The following is a 21,699-nucleotide window of genomic DNA, read 5'->3' as shown; positions in this document are numbered from 1 at the left end:
TGTGTATATGTACCACAGCTTTCTTATCCATTCATCTGCTGATGGACATCTAGGTTGCTTCCATGTCCTGGCTATTATAAACAGTGCTGCGATGAACATTGGGGTACTCGTGTCTCTTTCCCTTCTGGTTTTCTCAGTGTGTATGCCCAGCAGTGGGATTGCTGGATCATAAGGCAGGTCTATTTCCAGTTTTTTAAGGAATCTCCACACTGTTCTCCATAGTGGCTGTATTAGTTTGCATTCCCACCAACAGTGTAAGAGGGTTCCCTTTTCTCCACACCCTCTCCAGCATTTATTACTTGTAGACTTTTGGATCGCAGCCATTCTGACTGGTGTGAAATGGTACCTCATAGTGGTTTTGATTTGCATTTCTCTGATAATGAGTGATGTTGAGCATCTTTTCATGTGTTTGTTAGCCATCTGTATGTCTTCTTTGGAGAAATGTCTATTTAGTTCTTTGGCCCATTTTTTGATTGGGTCATTTATTTTTCTGGAGTTGAGCTGTAGGAGTTGCTTGTATATTCTCGAGATTAGTTGTTTGTCAGTTGCTTCATTTGCTATTATATTCTCCCATTCTGAAGGCTGTCTTTTCACCTTGCTAATAGTTTCCTTTGATGTGCAGAAGCTTTTAAGGTTAATTAGGTCCCATTTGTTTATTTTTGCTTTTATTTCCAATATTCTGGGAGGTGGGTCATAGAGGATCCTGCTGTGATGTATGTCAGAGAGTGTTTTGCCTATGTTCTCCTCTAGGAGTTTTATAGTTTCTGGTCTTACATTGAGATCTTTAATCCATTTTGAGTTTATTTTTGTGTATGGTGTTAGAAAGTGTTCTAGTTTCATTCTTTTACAAGTGGTTGACCAGAGTTCCCAGCACCACTTGTTAAAGAGATTGTCTTTAATCCATTGTATATTCTTGCCTCCTTTGTCGAAGATAAGGTGTCCATATGTGCGTGGATTTATCTCTGGGCTTTCTATTTTGTTCCATTGATCTATATTTCTGTCTTTGTGCCAGTACCATACTGTCTTGATAACTGTGGCTTTGTAGTAGAGCCTGAAGTCAGGCAGGTTGATTCCTCCAGTTCCATTCTTCTTTCTCAAGATCCCTTTGGCTATTTGAGGTTTTTTGTTTTTCCATACAAATTGTGAAATTATTTGTTCTAGCTCTGTGAAGAATGCTGTTGGTAGCTTGATAGGGATTGCATTGAATCTATAGATTGCTTTGGGTAGTATACTCATTTTCACTACACTGATTCTTCCAATCCATGAACATGGTATATTTCTCCATCTGTTAGTGTCCTCTTTGATTTCTTTCACCAGTGTTTTATAGTTTTCTATATATAGGTCTTTAGATTCTTTAGGTAGATATATTCCTAAGTATTTTATTCTTTCCGTTGCAATGGTGAATGGAATTGTTTCCTTAATTTCTCTTTCTGTTTTCTCATTATTAGTGTATAGGAATGCAAGGGATTTCTGGGTGTTGATTTTATATCCTGCAACTTTACTATAGTCATTGATTAGTTCTAGTAATTTTCTGGTGGAGTCTTTAGGGTTTTCTATGTAGAGGATCATGTCATCTGCAAACAGTGAGAGCTTTACTTCTTCTTTTCCAATTTGGATTCCTTTTATTTCTTTTTCTGTTCTGATTGCTGTGGCCAAAACTTCCAAAACTATGTTGAATAGTAATGGTGAAAGTGGGCACCCTTGTCTTGTTCCTGACTTTAGAGGAAATGCTTTCAATTTTTCACCATTGAGGATAATGTTTGCTGTGGGTTTGTCATATATAGCTTTGATTATGTTGAGGTATGTTCCTTCTATTCCTGCTTTCTGGAGAGTTTTGATCATAAATGGATGTTGAATTTTGCCAAAGGCTTTCTCTGCATCTATTGAGATAATCATATGGTTTTTATTTTTCAATTTGTTAATATGGTGTATTACATTGATTGATTTGCGGATATTGAAGAATCCTTGCATCCCTGGGATAAAGCCCACTTGGTCATGGTGTATGATCTTTTTAATGTGTTGTTGGATTCTGATTGCTAGAATTTTGTTGAGGATTTTTGCATCTATGTTCATCAGTGATATTGGCCTGTAGTTTTCTTTTTTTGTGGGATCTTTGTCAGGTTTTGGTATTAGGGTGATGGTGGCCTCATAGAATGAGTTTGGAAGTTTACCATCCTCTGCAATTTTCTGGAAGAGTTTGAGCAGGATAGGTGTTAGCTGTTCTCTAAATTTTTGGTAGAATTCAGCTGTGAAGCCGTCTGGACCTGGGCTTTTGTTTGCTGGAAGATTTTTGATTACAGTTTCAATTTCCGTGCTTGTGATGGGTCTGTTAAGATTTTCTATTTCTTCCTGATCGAGTTTTGGAAAGTTGTACTTTTCTAAGAATTTGTCCATTTCTTCCTCGTTGTCCATTTTATTGGCATATAATTGTTGATAGTCGTCTCTTATGATCCTTTGTATTTCTGTGTTGTCTGTTGTGATCTCTCCATTTTCATTTCTAATTTTATTGATTTGATTTTTCTCCCTTTGTTTCTTGATGAGTCTGGCTAATGGTTTGTCAATTTTATTTATCCTTTCAAAGAACCAGCTTTTGGTTTTGTTGATTTTTGCTATGGTCTCTTTTGTTTCTTTTGCATTTATTTCTGCTCTAATTTTTAAGATTTCTTTCCTTCTACTAACCCTGGGGTTCTTCATTTCTTCCTTTTCTAGTTGCTTTAGGTGTAGAGTTAGGTTATTTATTTGACTTTTTTCTTGTTTCTTGAGGTGTGCCTGTATTGCTATGAACTTTCCCCTTAGGACTGCTTTTACCGTGTCCCACAGGTTTTGGGTTGTTGTGTTTTCATTTTCATTCGTTTCTATGCAAATTTTGATTTCTTTTTTGATTTCTTCTGTGATTTGTTGGTTATTCAGCAGTGTGTTGTTCAGCCTCCATATGTTGGATTTTTTAATAGTTTTTCTCCTGTAATTGAGATCTAATCTTACTGCATTGTGGTCAGAAAAGATGCTTGGAATGATTTCTATTTTTTTGAATTTACCAAGGCTAGCTTTATGGCCCAGGATGTGATCTATCCTGGAGAAGGTTCCATGTGCGCTTGAGAAGAAGGTGAAATTCATTATTTTGGGATGAAATGTCCTATAGATATCAATTAGGTCTAACTGGTCTATTGTATCGTTTAAAGTTTGTGTTTTCTTGTTAATTTTCTGTTTAGTTGATCTATCCATAGGTGTGAGTGGGGTATTAAAGTCTCCCACTATTATTGTGTTATTGTTAATTTCTTCTTTCATACTTGTTAGCATTTGTCTTACATACTGCGGTGCTCCCGTGTTGGGTGCATATATATTTATAATTGTTATATCTTCTTCTTGGATTGATCCTTTGATCATTATGTAGTGACCTTCTTTATCTCTTTTCACAGTCTTTGTTTTAAAGTCTATTTTATCTGATATGAGTATTGCTACTCCTGCTTTCTTTTGGTCCCTATTCGCATGGAAAATCTTTTTCCAGCCCTTCACTTTCAGTCTGTATGTGTCCCCTGTTTTGAGGTGGGTCTCTTGTAGACAACATATGCAGGGGTCTTGTTTTTGTATCCATTCAGCCAGTCTTTGTCTTTTGGTTGGGGCATTCAACCCATTTACGTTTAAGGTAATTACTGATAAGTATGACCCCGGTGCCATTTACTTTATTGTTTTGGGTTTGAATTTATACACAATTTTTGTGTTTCCTGTCTAGAGAATATCCTTTAGTATTTGTTGGAGAGCTGGTTTGGTGGTGCAGAATTCTCTCAGCTTTTGCTTGTCTGAAAAGCTTTTGATTTCTCCTTCATACTTGAATGAGATCCTTGCTGGGTACAATAATCTGGGCTGTAGGTTATTTTCTTTCATCATTTTAAGTATGTCTTGCCATTCCCTCCTGGCTTGAAGAGTTTCTATTGAAAGATCAGCTGTTATCCTTATGGGAATTCCCTTGTGTGTTATTTGTTGTTTTTCCCTTGCTGCTTTTACTATTTGTTCTTTGTGTTTGATCTTTGTTAATTTGATTACTATGTGTCTTGGGGTGTTTCGCCTTGGGTTTATCCTGTTTGGGACTCTCTGGGTTTCTTGGACTTGGGTGATTATTTCCTTCCCCATTTTAGGGAAGTTTTCAACGATTATCTCCTCAAGTATTTTCTCATGGTCTTTCTTTTTGTCTTCTTCTTCTGGGATCCCTATGATTCGAATGTTGTAGCGTTTAATATTGTCCTGGAGGTCTCTGAGATTGTCCTCATTTCTTTTAATTCGTTTTTCTTTTATCCTCTCTGATTCATTTATTTCTACCATTCTATCTTCTAATTCACTAATCCTATCTTCTGCCTCTGTTATTCTACTATTTGTTGCCTCCAGAGTGTTTTTAATTTCACTTATTGCATTATTCATTATATATTGACTCTTTTTTATTTCTTCTAAGTCCTTGTTAAACCTTTCTTGCATCTTCTCAATCCTTGCCTCCAGGCTATTTATCTGTGATTCCATTTTAATTTCAAGATTTTGGATCAATTTCACTATCACTATTCGGAATTCTTTATCAGGTAGATTCCCTATCTCTTCCTCTTTGGTTTGGTTTGGTGGGCATTTATCCTGTTCCTTTATCTGCTGGGTATTCCTCTGTCTCTTCATCTTGTTTAAATTGCTGAGTTTGGGGTGTCCTTTCTGTATTCTGGCAGTTTGTGGAGTTCTCTTTATTGTGGCGTTTCCTCGCTGTGTGTGGGTTTGTACAGGTGGCTTGTCAAGGTTTCCTGGTTAGGGAAGCTTGTGTCGATGTTCTGGTGGATGGAGCTGTATTTCTTCTCTCTGGAGTGTAATGAAATGTCCAGTAATGAGTTATGAGATGTCTATGGTTTTGGGGTGACTTTGGGCAGCCCGTATCTTGAAGCTCAGGGCTGTGTTCCTTTGTTGCTGGAGAATTTGCTTATTATGTCTTTCCCTGGAACTTGTTGGCCCTTGTGTGGTGCTTGGTTTCAGTGTCGGTATGGAGGGGTTTGATGAGCTCCTGTCAATTAATGTTCCTTGGAGTCAGGATTTCCCTGGAGTCAGGGTTTGGACTTAAGCCTCCTACTTCCAGTTATTGGTCTTAATTTTACAGTAGTTTCAAAACTTCTCCTTCTATACAGCACCACTGATAAAACATCTACTTTAAAGATGAAAAGTTTCTCTACTGTGAGGGTCACCCAGAGAGGTTCACAGCGTTACATGGAGAAGAGAAGAGGGAGGAGGGAGTTAGAGGTGACCCAAATGAGATGAGGTGGAATCCATAGTGGAGAGAGTGGGCTAGCCAGTAGTCACTTCCTTATGTGCACTCCACAACTGGACCGCTCAGAGATGTTCACGGAGTTATACAGGGAAGAGAAGAAGGAGGCAGGAGACAGAGGTGGCCAGAAGGATAAAAGGGGGAAATGAAAAGGAGGGAGACAGATCCAGCCAGTAATCAGTTCCCTAAGTGTTCTCCACCGTCTGGAACACACAGAAATTCACAGAGTTGGGTAGAGTAGAGAGGGGTTAGGGAGGAGATACAGGTGACCTGGTGGAGAAAATGGAGAGTCCAAAGGGAGAGAGAGCAGTCAAGGAGCCAGTAATCTCGTACACTAGTGAAAAATGGGTCCTGAAGATTGGGTTCTTAAAGGTACAAAATTGGTAACAAATACATAAAAACAAAAATTAGAAATCTAGAGTAGAGTTTGGAATTTCAAAAATGCGATGTTAATGAAAAGAAGAAGGAAAAGAAAGAGAGAAAAAACGAACAAAGAAAAACAAACAAGGTCGTGAAAGTAATAAAGAAACTACAGGTACAAAATTGATAACTAATACCAAAAAGCAAAAATTAAAAATCTAGAGTAGAGTTTGGAATTTCAAAAATACAACGTTAAAAAAAAAAAAAAAAGAAGAAGAAGAAAAATAAAGAGAGAAAACAAACCAACCAACAAAAACAATGTCGCAGAAATTATAAAGAAAATACAGGTACAAAATTGATATCAAATACCAAAAAGCATAAATTAAAAATCTTGAGTAGAGTTTGGAATTGCAGATATACGATGTTATATAAAAGAAGAAGAGAAAGAAACAGAGGGAAAAAAAAAGTCACAGAAATTATGAAAAAAACTATAGGTACAAAATTGATAACATATATCAAAAGGCTAAAATTAAAAATCTAGAGTAGAGTTTGGAATTTCAAAAATACAATGTTAAAGAAAAGAAGAAAAAGAAAAAAGAAAAAAAAAACCACATTCAAAAAATTATAAAATATATATATGAAGTTTGCTGAAGAAGAAAAAAAAAATAGGGTCTTTTTTTTTTTTTTTGCAAAGTAATAGTTATAAAAGTGAAAATTAAAGGACAATAGAGGACTTAAAAAAATTTTTTTTTTAATTAAAAAAAAAAAAGAAAGAAAGATTGATCGTAAAAATAGTAAAAATATATCTAGGTCTTTCTCTGGTTTTGTTGTGAGTATTGTGGGTTCAGTTCATTTTTGGCAGTTCCTTAGTCCGACTTATATTTCTCAAGATCTATAGGCCCCATCCTATGTAGTTCGTAGTGACCACAGGGTTTTAATCTATGGCCTGTAGCTTCCAAGGCGTTTCCCTCTGTTATAGCTTCTTCTGTTTGCTGGTCTCTTCAGTGTCTGGTTCCCGCCCTGACACAAAGGGGACGGTGGAGGACACTATTTTTTTTATTTTATTTAGGCTCACTTTTTCAGCTGCGCTGTGGGGAGGGAGGGAGGGATGCTGCAAACAGATAACACTGGCATGCGCTCGCAGTGCCTCAGCCACACTGGGTCTGCCCCCGCTCACGGCGCGTGTAGCCTCCCTGCCCACACTGCTTGGGCTCTAGGTTGTTCCGCAGGGAACAATCAGAGGCCGGCCCTGGGCTGAGCTCCCAGGTCCAAGCCGCTCAGGTTCAGGCACTCGGGTAGTCCTCAGAGGCGCAGACTCGGTTGGGCCTGCGTTTTGTGTTCTTCCCAGATCCGAGCAGCTCAGGTGATGAGGTGTTTGGCGGGCGCCAATGCTGCGACTTATCGCCTCCCCGCCACTCGGTTATCTGGGTGTAAAACCGGTGCACCTTCTCAGGCAGATGTTGACCGTCCAGACCCCCAAGAAGTTTTAGTTAGCAAAGAAGCCTGCTTACAGTTTTATAGATAGTGTCTCTCTGGGGCTGCGATTGCCCCCTTCCGGCTCTGGCTGCCTGTCACCGGAGGGGGAAGGTCTGCAGCCGGCTATCTCTGTTCAGTCCTTTGTTCTGTGCGCGGGCCTGGCAGTGTCTTAGGTTAGGGCTGGCTTTTCGCGTGGTAGATATCCCACAGTCTGGTTTGCTAGCCCAAATTATTTCGCTCAGATAGCACTCAGGACATTCGGCCCGATTCTTACTCTAAGGGACACAGCCCGCGCCGCACTTCCCTGCCCAGCCCCCGCTTGCTAATGCCGTGTGCAGGCGTCTGCGCTGCTTCTCCGCTGGGGGAGTTACCGTAGGGCTCACAATCCGCGATTTTTAATTGTTTATTTTTTTCCCCCTCCCTTTTATGTTGCCCTCTGTGCTTCCAAAGCTCGGCACAGATTCGGCAGTGAGAGGGTTTCCTGGTGTATGGAAACTTCTCTCTTTTTAAGACTCCCTTCCCGGGACGGAACTCCGTCCCTCCCTCTTTTGTCTCTTTTTTTGTCTTTTATATTTTTTCCTACCTCCTTTCGAAGAGTTGGGCTGCTTTTCTGGGTGCCTGATGTCCTCTGCCGGCATTCAGAAGTTGTTTTGTGGAATTTACTCGACGTTTAAATGCTCTTTTGATGAATTTGTGGGGGAGAAAGAGTTCTCCCTGTCCTACTCCTCCGCCATCTTGGCTCCTCCCCCTCTTCCTACACTTTAAATTCTCCTTCGTATGTTTTAAATTCACCAATAGTGCATCCTTGAATGGAGAAGACACTGGCAACCCACTCTAGTATTCTTGCCTGGAAAATCCCAGGGACGGGGGAGCCTGGTGGCCTACCTTCTGTGGGATCGCACAGACTTGGACATGATTGATGCTAGTTAGCAGCAGCAGCAGCAGCATCCTTGAAAACCCAGACTCCCAACCCTATACCTGAACAAAAGCAAAAGCCTAGGTCCCCTGTGCATTCTCTCCCTACCTGACACCGTGGTAGGGAGAGTGTGCTGTGTAAGTTTTAGGTCTCCTAAGCAAAAAGCCTCTATTTTTCTCTGTTTTCGGAGCTTCCTGAGTGCATCAGACCCACACCATGGTAGGAAGGTGTGCTGTGTAAGTTTTAGGTCTCCTAAGCAAAAAGCCTCTATTTTTTTCCTTTTGACAGAGCTTCCTGAGAGCATCAGACCCACAGGGGGCAGTCTGACCACAACACTGGTGATTCACAGGCTGAGAATAGCAGAAAATAGTGCAGGACACCCTGGGCTTCCTTTGCCACCCCAGTGGTGCCTGCAGCTGCCTGCTGCAGAGGCCACATGCGTAATCTGAGCCCAGTAAATGACCAAGCCCTCCCTGGTTCTCAGTGTTGGCTCCACACTCACTGAGGCAAAAGACTTCATGGAGTACCTGTCAGGAGCCAAACACAGACAAGTTCGTGGTCCCTTCCCCATCCCAGAGGTCATTGTTGTTGTTCTTGTTATTGTTCAGTAGCTTTCCCAGTCATGTCTAACTCTGTGACCCCACGGATGCAGCACTCCAGGTTCCTCTGTCCTTCACTATTGCCTGGAGTTTGCTCAAATTCGTCTCCATGAGACTGTGATGCCATCCAACCATCTCATCCTCTGCTACCTCCTTCTCGTGCCCTCAATCTTTCCAAGCATCACGGTCTTTTCCAATGAGTTGGCTCTTTGCATCAGGTGGCCAATGCATCGGAGCTTCAGTATTAGGCTTCCAATGAATATTCTGGGTTGATTTCCCTTAGGATTGACTGGTTGGGTCTCCTTGTAGTCCAAGGGACTAATGCCCACCATTCAGTGAAGATGAGGGTAAATGTTATTTAAAGGTAAACTACAATGAAAAACCATGTGAGTTGAGAACTACTGGCATTAAACTATGGGAACTTATCAGAACTACTCGAATACAAAGCTGGAGGTCCTTGCACTGCTGAGAATGTGTCCTGACCCCACCACCCAGATTGCACAGAGTTCTGCAGGCGGGATGAGCAGGAGAGGGTCGGAGAGGAGGAGGGGAGGGTGTCAAGGTCACTTGGGGCTGGATGGGGCCATCCCATAGTTTGACAGGGATTCGGGTTCCAGCTGGACACTCAGGATCTGTGCTCCTCACTCTATGCAAGCTCTGCTTCAATTGAAAATTAGCAAAGACAAAATGCAGGGTTTGTAATAAAAAGAGCCCTTTAGGTCTCATTTTAAAATGGGTAAATGGGCTAGACAGGAGAGACAGAGAACCACTCCCAGGTGTCCTCTCACCTCTAAGGGACCACAAATGCTGTCCACCTCAAAGCTCCTAACGGCTGGACACCCACACTGTGAGGGAAAGGGGAGAGAAGACAGAGAAGAGCAAACCTGAGAACCTCCCTGTGGTGCTTCATCTCACGTACGGACGCAGCTGGGCCTTGCTGCCTGGATATTTGGCCAAATGTCATTCTGGATGTTCCTGTGCGGATGTTTGGAAATGAGACCTATATTTAAATCAGTGGACTTTGGTAAAGCAGGTTATTATTACCGCTGCATGACATGCATGGGCCTCATCCAATCAGTTGAAGGCCTGAACAAAGACTGACTTCCCTGCAAAGGGAAGGAATTCTGCCGTCAGCCAGCCTTCAGATTTGAACTCCAGCATCAGCTCCTCCCTGAGTCCTGCTGGTCTACCGCACTGGCACTGGATCTGTTTGTTTGGGGACTTGCCAAAACGTTTATTTGTTTGGGGGCTTACTTTCATAATGGTGTGAGAAGATTCCTTAAAGAAATGGGCTATTTCTCTGGAGAACCCTGACTGGCTCACAACCAAATGTGGACAAGTGAAGAGGAAAAAGATGGAAACACCCCCAGAAAGCCCCACAGGGATGGGCTGTGGGTGTCTACACGCTGAAGTAACTTTTCCTGGGTTGCAGAACCTTTTGAGAACACACCACCCCCGTCGCCCCTTCACCCGCCACACACACAGATACAAGACAGTCTTGGAAAATTTCAAAGTTTCTTCACCAAAACTGGCCACAAACTGCAGCTGAAGTTCCCTTAGATGATGTGGACCATGTATTTTTGCAACCCTGCAATAACTGACACAGAGACACAGCTGGTGGGAGAAATGAACAGAAGCTAAGAAACATGAACAAGAAGGGCAGCCCCAAATGCCAGGGCTGGGAAGCCAGGAGTGGGGTTGGGGGTGGGCAGAGGACAGGGGAGTCCAGGGAGGCTCGGGGGGCAGCCACTCCCGGCGAGCGCAGGGCTCAGGGAAGAGCTTCCGTGCGGAGACCCTGGGTGATGATGGCGGGTCTCTGGGAAGCCCCCCCGACTGGCGGCCACGTGGTGTCCATTGCTTCCTTCCTCCCATGGTCTATCAGAAGAGACCTCCACCCCCGAGCCCCTCTGAGCAAAGTAGACAGAGCTCCCTTCTAAGGTCTTACCTCCTGCCTGAATCTGCTGGGTAAAATAAATGAGGTGCTACAGGGAGCTCACTGGAACCACCGTCTATACAAGCTTGAAGCCGGGTTACCTCTCCTTTAGCAGTTTCCTCTCCACAAGATGAGACAGGCTGAGGATATAGAAAGAGGGTGAGAAAGAGGAGGGGAGGGAAACGGAGGGAAGCAAAAGGAGCCAGAGTGACGGAAACCTGCTCAGAGAACCTGCATCACTGCCCCTGAAACATGCAGGAAAATAACAGGAGAGCTCGAAGGGATTGGGATCTTCAGCAGGAACTAAAGCAAGGGGCATCATTCAGGAACATGCAGGTCCAGGAGCGAACAGGAATCTTGCCAAGGTGAGGGGAGTTGTTTACCTGAGTATATTCAGGGTTACAATATTATCTCAGGAACAAAGGGCACACCCTCAAAGACAAGAGCTTGGACCCCACAATTCAGCATTTTAAAAAAAGAAGGACTGTGATGGGACTGTATACTGCCCTCCTAGAGTACACACCTAAGGAACCAGGCAAAACCTGTGAAACTACTGATTCAGACTCTGGCACAAGCAGTCCAGGACCATAATTGAGGAGAGAAGAAAACAAGTGAGGTGAGGGACTTCCCTGGCAGTCTGGTGGCTTGGATTCGGTGCTCCCGACGCAAGGGGCCTGGGTCCACCCCTGGTCAGGGAACTAGATCCCACATGCTGCAACTAAGATCCTGCCTGCCATTACTAAGGTCCAAGGCAGCCAAATTAATGAATTAGCTTAATAAATATTATGTGCTTAATCATTTATAAGAAAAGAAAAGAAAACAAGTGAAGTGAGACTTCTGACATCTCCAGCCTCTACAGATTTCCAGGCCTAAAGCTCAGGCAACAAGAACCGAAACAGACCAACAATTCTTGAGTTGAGTTGAAGAGAGTGGGGTCAAAGTTCAGAGAGTGCAGGCATCTTCACTTCTGGACAGAAAACCAGCAGTGGGCGTCAGGATCAGGGGTGTGTGCCTGTGTGCTAAGTCGCTGCAGTTGTGTCCAACTCTGCTACTCTGTGGACTGTGGAGGTGCTGACCCTTTGTGGACTGTAGCCTGCCTGTGTAGCCTGCCTAAAAATCTGTGCTTTTCATTCAATTCTAAAACGGCTCTGAAAAATGAAGTCTGTGATAACTAAATGGAATTTTGTTTCACCTTGATGGGATAAAGTGTGATGCTAAGATTCTAGACACTATCTTAAGGAGACAGATGGTCCTTTCAGTAAAAAAAAAACAACAACAAAAACAAGAATCAGATATAAACTAACTATAAAAAACCCACTTGAGACATCAAATATAAAGGCAAGTGGATTTAAAATGAAAGGATGGAAACAGATCTGCTGTTGTCATTGTTTAGACCCTCAGTCGTGTCCAACACTCTTGAGACCCCCAAGGAATCATCCAGTCAAAATGACTGCATTGTGTTGCCATGCCCTCCTCTGGGGAATCTCCCCGACCCAGGGATCAAAACCATGTCTCTGCATCTGCTGCATCTCAGGCAAATTCTTTACTGTTGAGCTGACAGATATGCTATGGAAACATTAATTTAAAGAAAACATAGTAGGCTGTATTGGTTAATTGACAGGCTTCCTGGTGGCTCAGATGGTAAAGAATCTGCCTCCAATGCGGGAGACCTGGTTTGATCCCTGTTTTGGGAAGATGCACTGGAGGAGGTCATGGCAACCCACTCTAGTATTCTTGCCTACAGAATCCCCATGGACAGAGGAGCCTGGCAGGCTACAGTCTATGGGGTCACAAAGGGTCAGACATGCCTGAGTGACTAAACACAGCACAATCAAGTAACTTTTAGGACAAGGACCAGATATCGAGAGCTGGTATTTATCCTAATGATAAGATGTTTAATTCATCAAGAATACATATGAATACTGAATCAGAATGTACTTAGCAAAGGAATTTTAAAATTCTTAAAGAAAACTTATAGGAATAATCGGACAGAGAGACAAATTAGCAGTTACAATTGGAATTTCCCTGACAATCCAGTGGTTAAGATTCCAAGTTTTCAATGCCGGGGGCACAGGTTCCATCCCTGGTTGAACAAGTAAGATCTCTTATACCATACACAAAATTCAACGCAAGATAGATTAAAGGTTTACAAAAACCACTAAACTACTAAAAGAAAGCATAGTATAAAAGTTCTTTGGCATGGGTCTCCTCCACAAGGATGGTTTTGAGCTTGACATCAAAAGCACAAGCCACAAAAACAAAGCGAAATGGTAGGATCCATCAAACTGAAATGCTTCTGTACAGCAAAGGAAACAATGAGCAAACTGAAAAGACGATGCTCTTTTAACGCTCCAGTGATCTCTGAGGCTGGGGGAGATGGCAGCAGTGTTGCGGGAAAGAGAGTGGGGTGAGAGAGGAGGGTCGCATCCCAGGTCACGCCTGAGTCCCTGGGATGGCCGCCGAATGTGGGGACTTGGCTTCGCACAGGCGGGACTCAAGAGCGAGTCATGGTGAAGGAAGGTCAACCCAGGGAGGAAACATGCTACACGGAGAGTGTGGGCCATCTTGGAAGGCAAGCGCAGCACCAGGGTATGGGGCTGTCAGTGTTTATAAGGGTGGGTCATTTCATAGGCTAATGAGTGGGAGGAGTATTCCAGCTCTTTTGTGGAAAGGGTTGGGATTTCCAGGAACTGGGTCAGCACCTCCTTGTTGACCTTTATGGTCAGCCTTGGAATTGTCAAGGCGCCTCTGGGTGTGTCACCTAGCTGCCGTGTTACAAAGGGGTTTAAAAAAATATATTTACTTCAGGTCTTAGTTGCAGTATGCAGGATATTCATCTCAGCACACTGGCTTAGTTGCCTCATAGCATGTGGAGAAGGAAATGGCAACCCACTGCAGTATTCTTGCCTGGAAAATTCCATAGACAGAGGAGCATGGTGGCCCAAGGTCCATGGGGTCGCAAAGAGTCGGACACAACTGAGCGACTTCACTTTCTTTCTTTCCTGTGGAATCCTAGTGCTCAGGCCAGAGACTGAATCCACATCCCCTGCGCTGCAAGGCAGATTCCTAACCACTGGAGCACCAGGGAACTTCCTGTCATTCTTTTAAAGGTTGTGCCCCACCAATTCCGGTCTCATTAGCACCAGATAGCTGGCATTTGACAGCGCTATTCAAGCTTTCGCATTATAGGAGAATGTCATGGTAGAGCTCTCAGGACACTGTGGTGACTGCAGGAGGCAGGCAGGAACATTGGAAGAGAGGTCGATTTGCTCGAAGTTACATCACTGCAACTTAGTAGACTGTGGCCTTGGACAGATCTTTTTGTTGGATTTGCAGCCAATTTTAATCGACTTTTTAAGTCAGTTTTGCCTGTGGCCTCAGACATGGCTTTCTAGTCCTCGGGACCATCTTGTATAAACCTTGGGGCATACCTACCTGGCGGGTTTGTTTAGGGGAATTCAAAGAGATAATTTGAATAAAAGTGCCCAGCTACTGAGCAAGGCTCATTGCAAAATATAACTGTGGGACAAATTCAAAGAAGAAACTAGTAAAAGTGTCAGTGGGAGAGCACAGCATTAGACCCAGCCCTGGTCCCCTTCTGAGGGCAGGTCCCCACATGACTGTCAGAAGCCATGACGCCCGCCCCGTCCATAGGAGAAGGGAACTGGGGACAACGGCCTCTGCCCATTAACACCCAGGGCTCCGTGCTGAGAACACCTGTTTGTGGAGTCGTAGATGTAAAGGGCTTTGCTCTTCAAAACCTTATCTGTAGGACTGGGACTCCCCTTCTTGCCTGAGGAACTGAGGCGCTTTGCTGGAAAGAGCCTGCCTCAATTTCCTACTCACAGGTTAAGGGTTTGGGGACACAGCATTTATCTTCCCTTTAAAGAATGAATCCATGAGTTACCTCTCAGCCCAGGCATGAAGCAACCAGGATCCACATGGCCTTGTTTGGCTTTGAACCTGGGAAAACTAACAGTTCATGTAGACTTGACCTAAAAATAACCCTTCCCTCTATCCTATATGAACTTATCTCTGGTTTCTGGTGAGCCACCCCATGGTGTCTTGGGTGTGTGACCTCCTTGCTGAGGCAACAGGACCCTTCCCTGATGTACAGAGATGCCCCTGGGTGCTATCTCCAGGATTAACATAGCTGCAAAGGAGTCATCTTTAGACCTTGCCAAGGGAAAATAAGCCACTGCAATTGTGCAACTCCTGACAAGGACCATTTTCCAACTTGTGAGGAACCATGGCAAGAAACTCCCTTGAAACTCACCATGGCACCCTGACCCCTTTTGGAAACACCCTTCTATGAAAAGTCATGCCTGGTCTTGCACATAAAACTGCATCATCAGCTTCCTTAAAAGCAAAAAAAAAAAAAAAAAAAAAATCTGCTGTGCAGCAAACCATAGATCCCTAAAACACACCAATTTTTGTTTTGTTTATTTATATAGGCTATACTAGGATGTAGAAATTTCTGAAAGAGATGGGAATACCAGACCAGATGACCTGCCTCTTGAGAAACTACATGCAGATCAGGAAGCAACAGTTAGAACTGGATATGGAACAACAGAATGGTTCCAAATAGGAAAAGGGGTACGTCAAGGCTGTCTATTGTCACCCTGCTCGTTTAACTTATATATAGAGTACATCATGAGAAATGCTGGGCTGGAAGAAGCACAAGCTGGAATCAAGATTGCCAGGAGAAATATCAATAACCTCAGATATGCAGATGACACCACCCTTATGGCAGAAAGTGAAGAGGAACTAAAAAGCCTCTTGATGAAGGTCAAAGAGGAGAGTGAAAAAGTTGGCTTAAACCTCTACATTCAGAAAACTAAGATCATGGCATCTGGTTCCATCACTTCATGGGAAATAAACGGGGAAACAGTGGAAACAGTGTCAGACTATTTTTTTTTTGGCTCCCAAATCACTGCAGATGGTGGCTTCAGCCATGAAATTAAAAGACGCTTACTCCTTGGAAGGAAAGTTATGACCAACCTAGATAGCATATTCAAAAGCAGAGACATTACTTTGCCAACAAAGGTCCATCTAGTCAAGGCTATGGATTTTCCAGTGGTCATGTATGGATGTGAGAGTTGGACTGTGAAGAGAGCTGAGTGCCAAAGAATTGATGCTTTTGAACTGTGGAGTTGGAGAAGACCCTTGAGAGTCCTTTGGACAGCAGGAGATCCAATCAGTCCATTCTGAAGCAGATCAGCCCTGGGATTTCTTTGGAAGGAATAATGCTAAAGTTGAAAGTCCAATATTTTGGCCACCTCAAGCGAAGAGTTGACCCATTGGAAAAGACTCTGATGCTGGCAGGGATTTGGGGCAAGAGGAGAAGGGGACGACAGAGGATGAGATGGCTGGATGGCATCACTGACTCAATGAACGTGAGTCTGAGTGAACTCCGGGAGTTGGTAATGGACAGGGAGGCCTGGAGTGCTGCAATTCATGGGGTCGCAAAGAGTCGGACATGACTGAGCGATTGATCTGATCTGATCTGATTAGTCCTCCCTGAGTCCTGCTGGTCTACCTCACTGGCACTGGATGTTTTTGTTTGTTTCTTTACGGACTTGCCAAAATGTTTGTTTGTTTTGGGACTTACCTTCATAATGGTGTGAGATGATTCCTTAAAGAAATGGGTTATTTCTGTGGAGAACCCTGACTGACTCACAACCAAATGTGGACAAGTGAAGAAGAAAAAGATGGGAGGCTCTCCCCAGAAAGCCCCTCAGGGATGGGCTGTGGGTGTCTACATTCTGAAGTAACTTTTCCCAGGTTGCAGAACCTTTTGAAACTTCATGCCGCAGCTCCCCACCACCACCTCCCCCCTACAAACAGAGACGCAAGACAGCCTTGGAAAATTTCAAAGTTTCTTCACCAAAACTGGCCACAGACTGCAGCTGAAGTTGCGTTAGCATGATGTGGACCACGTGTTTTTGCAACCCTGCAATAACTGACACACAGAGAAACAGCTGGTGGGCAAAATGAACAGAAGCTAAGACCACAGAGCAAGAAGGGTGGGCCCAAATGCCAGGGCCGTGAAGCCAGGAGTGGGGTTGGAGGTTGGCAGAGGACTGGGGAGTCCGGGGAGGCTCAGGGCGCAGCAACTCCTGGGGAGAGCAGGGCTCAGGGAAGAGCTTCCGCAGAGACCCTGGGTGATGATGGCGGGTCTCTGGGAAGCCCCCCCGACTGGCGGCCACGTGGTGTCCATTGCTTCCTTCCTCCCATGGTCCATCAGAAGAGACCTCCACCCCCGAGCCCCTCTGAGCAAAGTAGACAGAGCTCCCTTCTAAGGTCTTACCTCCTGCCTGAATCTGCTGGGTAAAATAAATGAGGTGCTACAGGTAGCTCACTGGAACCACCGTCTACACAAGCTTGAAGCCGGGTTACCTCTCCTTTAGCAGTTTCCCCTCCACAAGATAAGACAGGCTGAGGATATAGAAAGAGGGTGAGAAAGAGGAGGGGAGGGAAAGGGAGGGAAGCAAAAGGAGCCAGAGTGACGGAAACCTGCTCATAGAACCTGCATCACTGCCCCTGAAACATGCAGGAAAATAAAAGGAAAGCTCGAAGGGACTGGGATCTTCAGCAGGAACTAAAGCAAGGGGCATCATTCAGGAACATGCAGGTCCAGGAGAGAACAGGAATCTTGCCAAGGTGAGGGGAGTTGTTTACCTGAGTATATTCAGGGTTACAATATTATCTCAGGAACAAAGGGCACACCCTCAAAGACAAGAGCTTGGACCCCACAATTCAGCATTTTAAAAAAAGAAGGACTGTGATGGGACTGTATACTGCCCTCCTACAGTACACACCTAAGGAACCAGGCAAAACCTGTGAAACTACTGATTCAGACTCTGGCACAAGCAGTCCAGGACCGTAACTGAGGAGAGAAGAAAACAAGTGAGGTGAGGGACTTCCCTGGCAGTCTGGTGGCTGGGATTCTGTGCTCCCAACACAAGGGGGCCTGGGTCCACCCCTGGTCAGGGAACTAGATCCCACATGTTGCAACTAAGATCCTGCCTGCCATTACTAAGGTCCAAGGCAGCCAAATAAATGAATTAGGTAATTAAATATTATGTGCTTAACCATTTATAAAAAAAGAAAAGAAAACAAGTGAAGTGAGACTTCTGACATCTCCAGCCTCTACAGATTTCCAGGCCTAAAGCTCAGGCAACAAGAACCGAAACAGACCAACAATTCTTGAGTTGAGTTGAAGAGAGTGGGGTCAAAGTTCAGAGAGTGCAGGCATCTTCACTTCTGGACAGAAAACCAGCAATGGGCGTCAGGATCAGGGGTGTGTGCCTGCGTGCTAAGTCGCTGCAGTTGTTTCCAACTCTGCTACTCTGTGGACTGTGGAGGTGCTGACCCTTTGTGGACTGTAGCCTGCCTAAAAACTCTGTGCTTTTTATTCAATTCTAAAACTGTTCTGAAAAGTGAAGTCTATGATACTAGATGGAATTTTGGTTCACCTTGATGGGATAAAGTGTGATGCTAAGATTCTAGACACTATCTTAAGGAGACAGATGGTCCTTTCAGTAAAAAAAAAAAACAACAACAAAAACAAGAATCAGATATAAACTAACTATAAAAAACCCACTTGAGACATCAAATATAAAGGCAAGTGGATTTAAAATGAAAGGATGGAAACAGATCTGCTGTGGTCATTGTTTAGACCCTCAGTCATGTCCAACACTCTTGAGACCCCCATGGAATCATCCAGTCAAGATTACTGCAGTGTGTTGCCATGCCCTCCTCTGGGGAATCTCCCCGACCCAGGGATCAAAACCATGTCTCTGCATCTGCTGCATCTCAGGCAGATTCTTTACTGTTGAGCCGACAGATATGCTATGGAAACATTAATTTAAAGAAAACATGGTAGGCTGTATTGGTTAATTGACAGGCTTCCTGGTGGCTCAGATGGTAAAGAATCTGCCTCCAATGCGGGAGACCTGGTTTGATCCCTGGTTTGGGAAGATGCACTGGAGGAGGTCATGGCAACCCACTCCAGTATTCTTGCCTGGAGAATCCCCATGGAGAGAGGAGCCAGGCAGGCTACAGTCTATGGGGTCACAAAGGGTCAGACATGCCTGAGTAACTAAGCACAGCACAATCAAGTAACTTTTAGGACAAGGACCAGATATAGAGAGGGGTAAGGAAAGATATAAACAGCTGAATGCAGAGTTCCAAAGAACAGCAAGAAATTATAAGAAAGCCTTCTTCAGCGATCAATGCAAAGAAATAGAGGAAAACAACAGAATGGGAAAGTTAGGGATCTCTTCAAGAAAATCAGAGATACCAAAGGAACATTTCATGCAAAGATGAGCTTGATATAGGACAGAAATGGTATGGACCTAACAGAAGCAGAAGATATTAAGAAGAGATGGCAAGAATACACAGAAGAACTGTACAGAAATATGTTCACGACCCAGATAATCACGATGGTGTGATCACTGACCTAGAGCCAGAAATCCTGGAATGTGAAGTCAAGTGGGCCTTAGAAAGCATCACTACGAACAAAGCTAGTGGAGGTGATGGAATTCCAGTTGAGCTATTCCAAATCCTGAAAGATGATGCTGTGAAAGTGCTGCACTCAATATGCCAGCAAATTTGGAAACTCAGCAGGAGCCACAGGACTGGAAAAGGGCAGTTTTCATTCCAATCCCAAAGAAAGGAAATGCCAAAGCATGCTCAAAGTACTGCACAATTGCACTCATCTCACAGGCTAGTAAAGTCATGCTCAAAATTCTCCAAGCCAGGCTTCAGCAATATGTGAACCGGGAACTTCCTCATGTTCAAGCTGGTTTTAGAAAAGGCAGAGGAACCAGAGATCAAATTGCCAACATCCACTGGATCATAGAAAAAGCAAGAGAGTTCCAGAAAAACATCTATTTCTGCTTTATTGACTATGCCAAAGCCTTTGACTGTGTGGATCACAATAAACTGTGGAAAATTCTGAAAGAGATGGGAATACCAGACCACCTGATCTGCCTCTTGAGTAATTTGTATGCAGGTCAGGAAGCAACAGTTAGAACTGAACATGGAACAACAGACTGGTTCCAAATAGGAAAAGGAGTACGTCAAGGCTGTATATTGTCACCCTGTTTATTTAACTTCTATGCAGAGTACATCATGAGAAATGCAGGAATGAAAGAAACACAACCTGGAATCAAGATTGCTGGGAGAAATATCAATAACCTCAGATATGCAGATGACACCACCCTTATGGCAGAAAATGAAGAGGAACTCAAAAGCCTCTTGATGAAAGTGAAAGTGGAGAGTGAAAAAGTTGACTTAAAGCTCAACATTCAGAAAACAAAGATCATGGCATCTGGTCCCACCACTTCATGGGAAATAGAAGGGGAAAGAGTGGAATCAGTGTCAGACTTTATATTTCTGGGCTCCAAAATCACTGCAGATGGTGACTGCAGCCATGAAATTAAAAGATGCTTACGCCTTGAAAGGAAAGTTATGACCAACCTAGATAGCATATTCAAAAGCAGAGACATTACTTTGCCAACAAAGGTTCGTCTAGTCAAGGCTATGGTTTTTCCTGTGGTCATATATGGATGTGCGAGTTGGACTGTGAAGAAGGCTGAGCACTGAAGAATGGATGCTTTTGAACTGTGGTATTGGAGAAGACTCTTGAGAGTCTCTTGGACTGCAAAGAGAACCAACCAGTCTGTTCTAAAGGAGATCAGCCCTGGGATTTCTTTGGAAGGAATGATGCTAAAGCTGAAACTCCAGTATTTTGGCCACCTCATGTGAAGAGTTGACTCATTGGAAAAGACTCTGATGCTGGGAGGCATCAGGGGCAAGAGGAGAAGGGGACGACAGAGGATGAGATGGCTGGATAGCATCACCGACTCGATGGATGTGAGTCTGAGTGAACTCCGGGAGTTGGTGATGGACAGGGAGGCCTGGCGTGCTGCGATTCATGGGGTCGCAAAGAGTTGGACACGACTGAGCGACTGATCTGATCTGATCTGAGAAGGAACTGTGATGAAGACAATTTATTTTCCATCAGAAAAATCCTATGCCTGGGTGCCAGCCAGGGATTTTGTCTCTCGAGGCAGTCTCCATGTCTTTGCCGAGTCTCAGATGCCAGACTCTGAGCCACAGCGGGGGACCTGAACAGGACTGAAGCTCCAGGGGCTCCTTCAAGATGGGGTCCTCCTGGGTCCCCACATTTCTAAAGTGCTTGGAGTTCTACTCAGAGCTGCATGGCAAGTTCCATCCTGAGATTTAGCGTTTCTGAAAAGCCAGGTCAGTGTCTCTCCAACACTGAGATGGACGGATGTGTTACTAAGTGAGGAATGTTACTTGGTGATGCAGGTCCCCCTCAACCCAGTGAAGGGGTCCCCACTGCTGGGCCCGCTTCGTGATACTAGGCTGGGTGATGCATTTAGTGGCAGCGTCATCCTCCCACTCTGTCTCTGATGAAGGGAAACAGAGCACCCATCTGCCCATCATGTGTCCCACTGAGATTTCATGAGACAGGTTTGTGATGGTGTTGCAGAGAATTAATAAAAGTTTTTTTCCCCCTCTTTCTTTCTTTTTTCCCTTTTGTGTCTTTCTCCACTTTAACTGTTCCTAACCTACATTCTGTATTGATAACCAAGTTTCTTCTTCGCAGAAGACTAAACTATTATGCGAACTATTCCTGACACCTATGGCTCTCCATTTCTGCAGGAGCCACATTCTGCATCTATTAACCTTTAACTTATTCTAGCTACATCCTGATACTTAACTTTATCGCATGATAAACCCCCCCTTTTAGTTTGTTTTTCCCTTCCTTTGCTCTATGTTACCTCATGTTGATGCTTAACTTTATGGTCCACTCTCTTTGGAAGCCACCCCATAGTGGTTTGCTTTCCCCCTTTTGTATTACAGGAAGAAAGTCACCAGGAAATCCCCAAAGGACAATGGGACCCAACCACCGGGACCAACTGCTAGACCCAAATACCTAGCTACCTGACACTGGCCTATTGACTGTTTCCCAACAGTGCAAAAGAGAGAAGTCAGGACCCCTACACCTTTTGTCCCGTATCTCCAAGCCCTGACTGTAAGCCCTGACTGTATGATCCCCTGGATTCCCGATGGAGGGGAGACAGTCTCCTTGAGG

The sequence above is a fragment of the Bubalus kerabau genome, chromosome 2, assembly GCF_029407905.1.
Source record: "Bubalus kerabau isolate K-KA32 ecotype Philippines breed swamp buffalo chromosome 2, PCC_UOA_SB_1v2, whole genome shotgun sequence".
NCBI lineage: Eukaryota > Metazoa > Chordata > Mammalia > Artiodactyla > Bovidae > Bubalus > Bubalus kerabau.
This window is presented reverse-complemented; position numbering follows the sequence as displayed.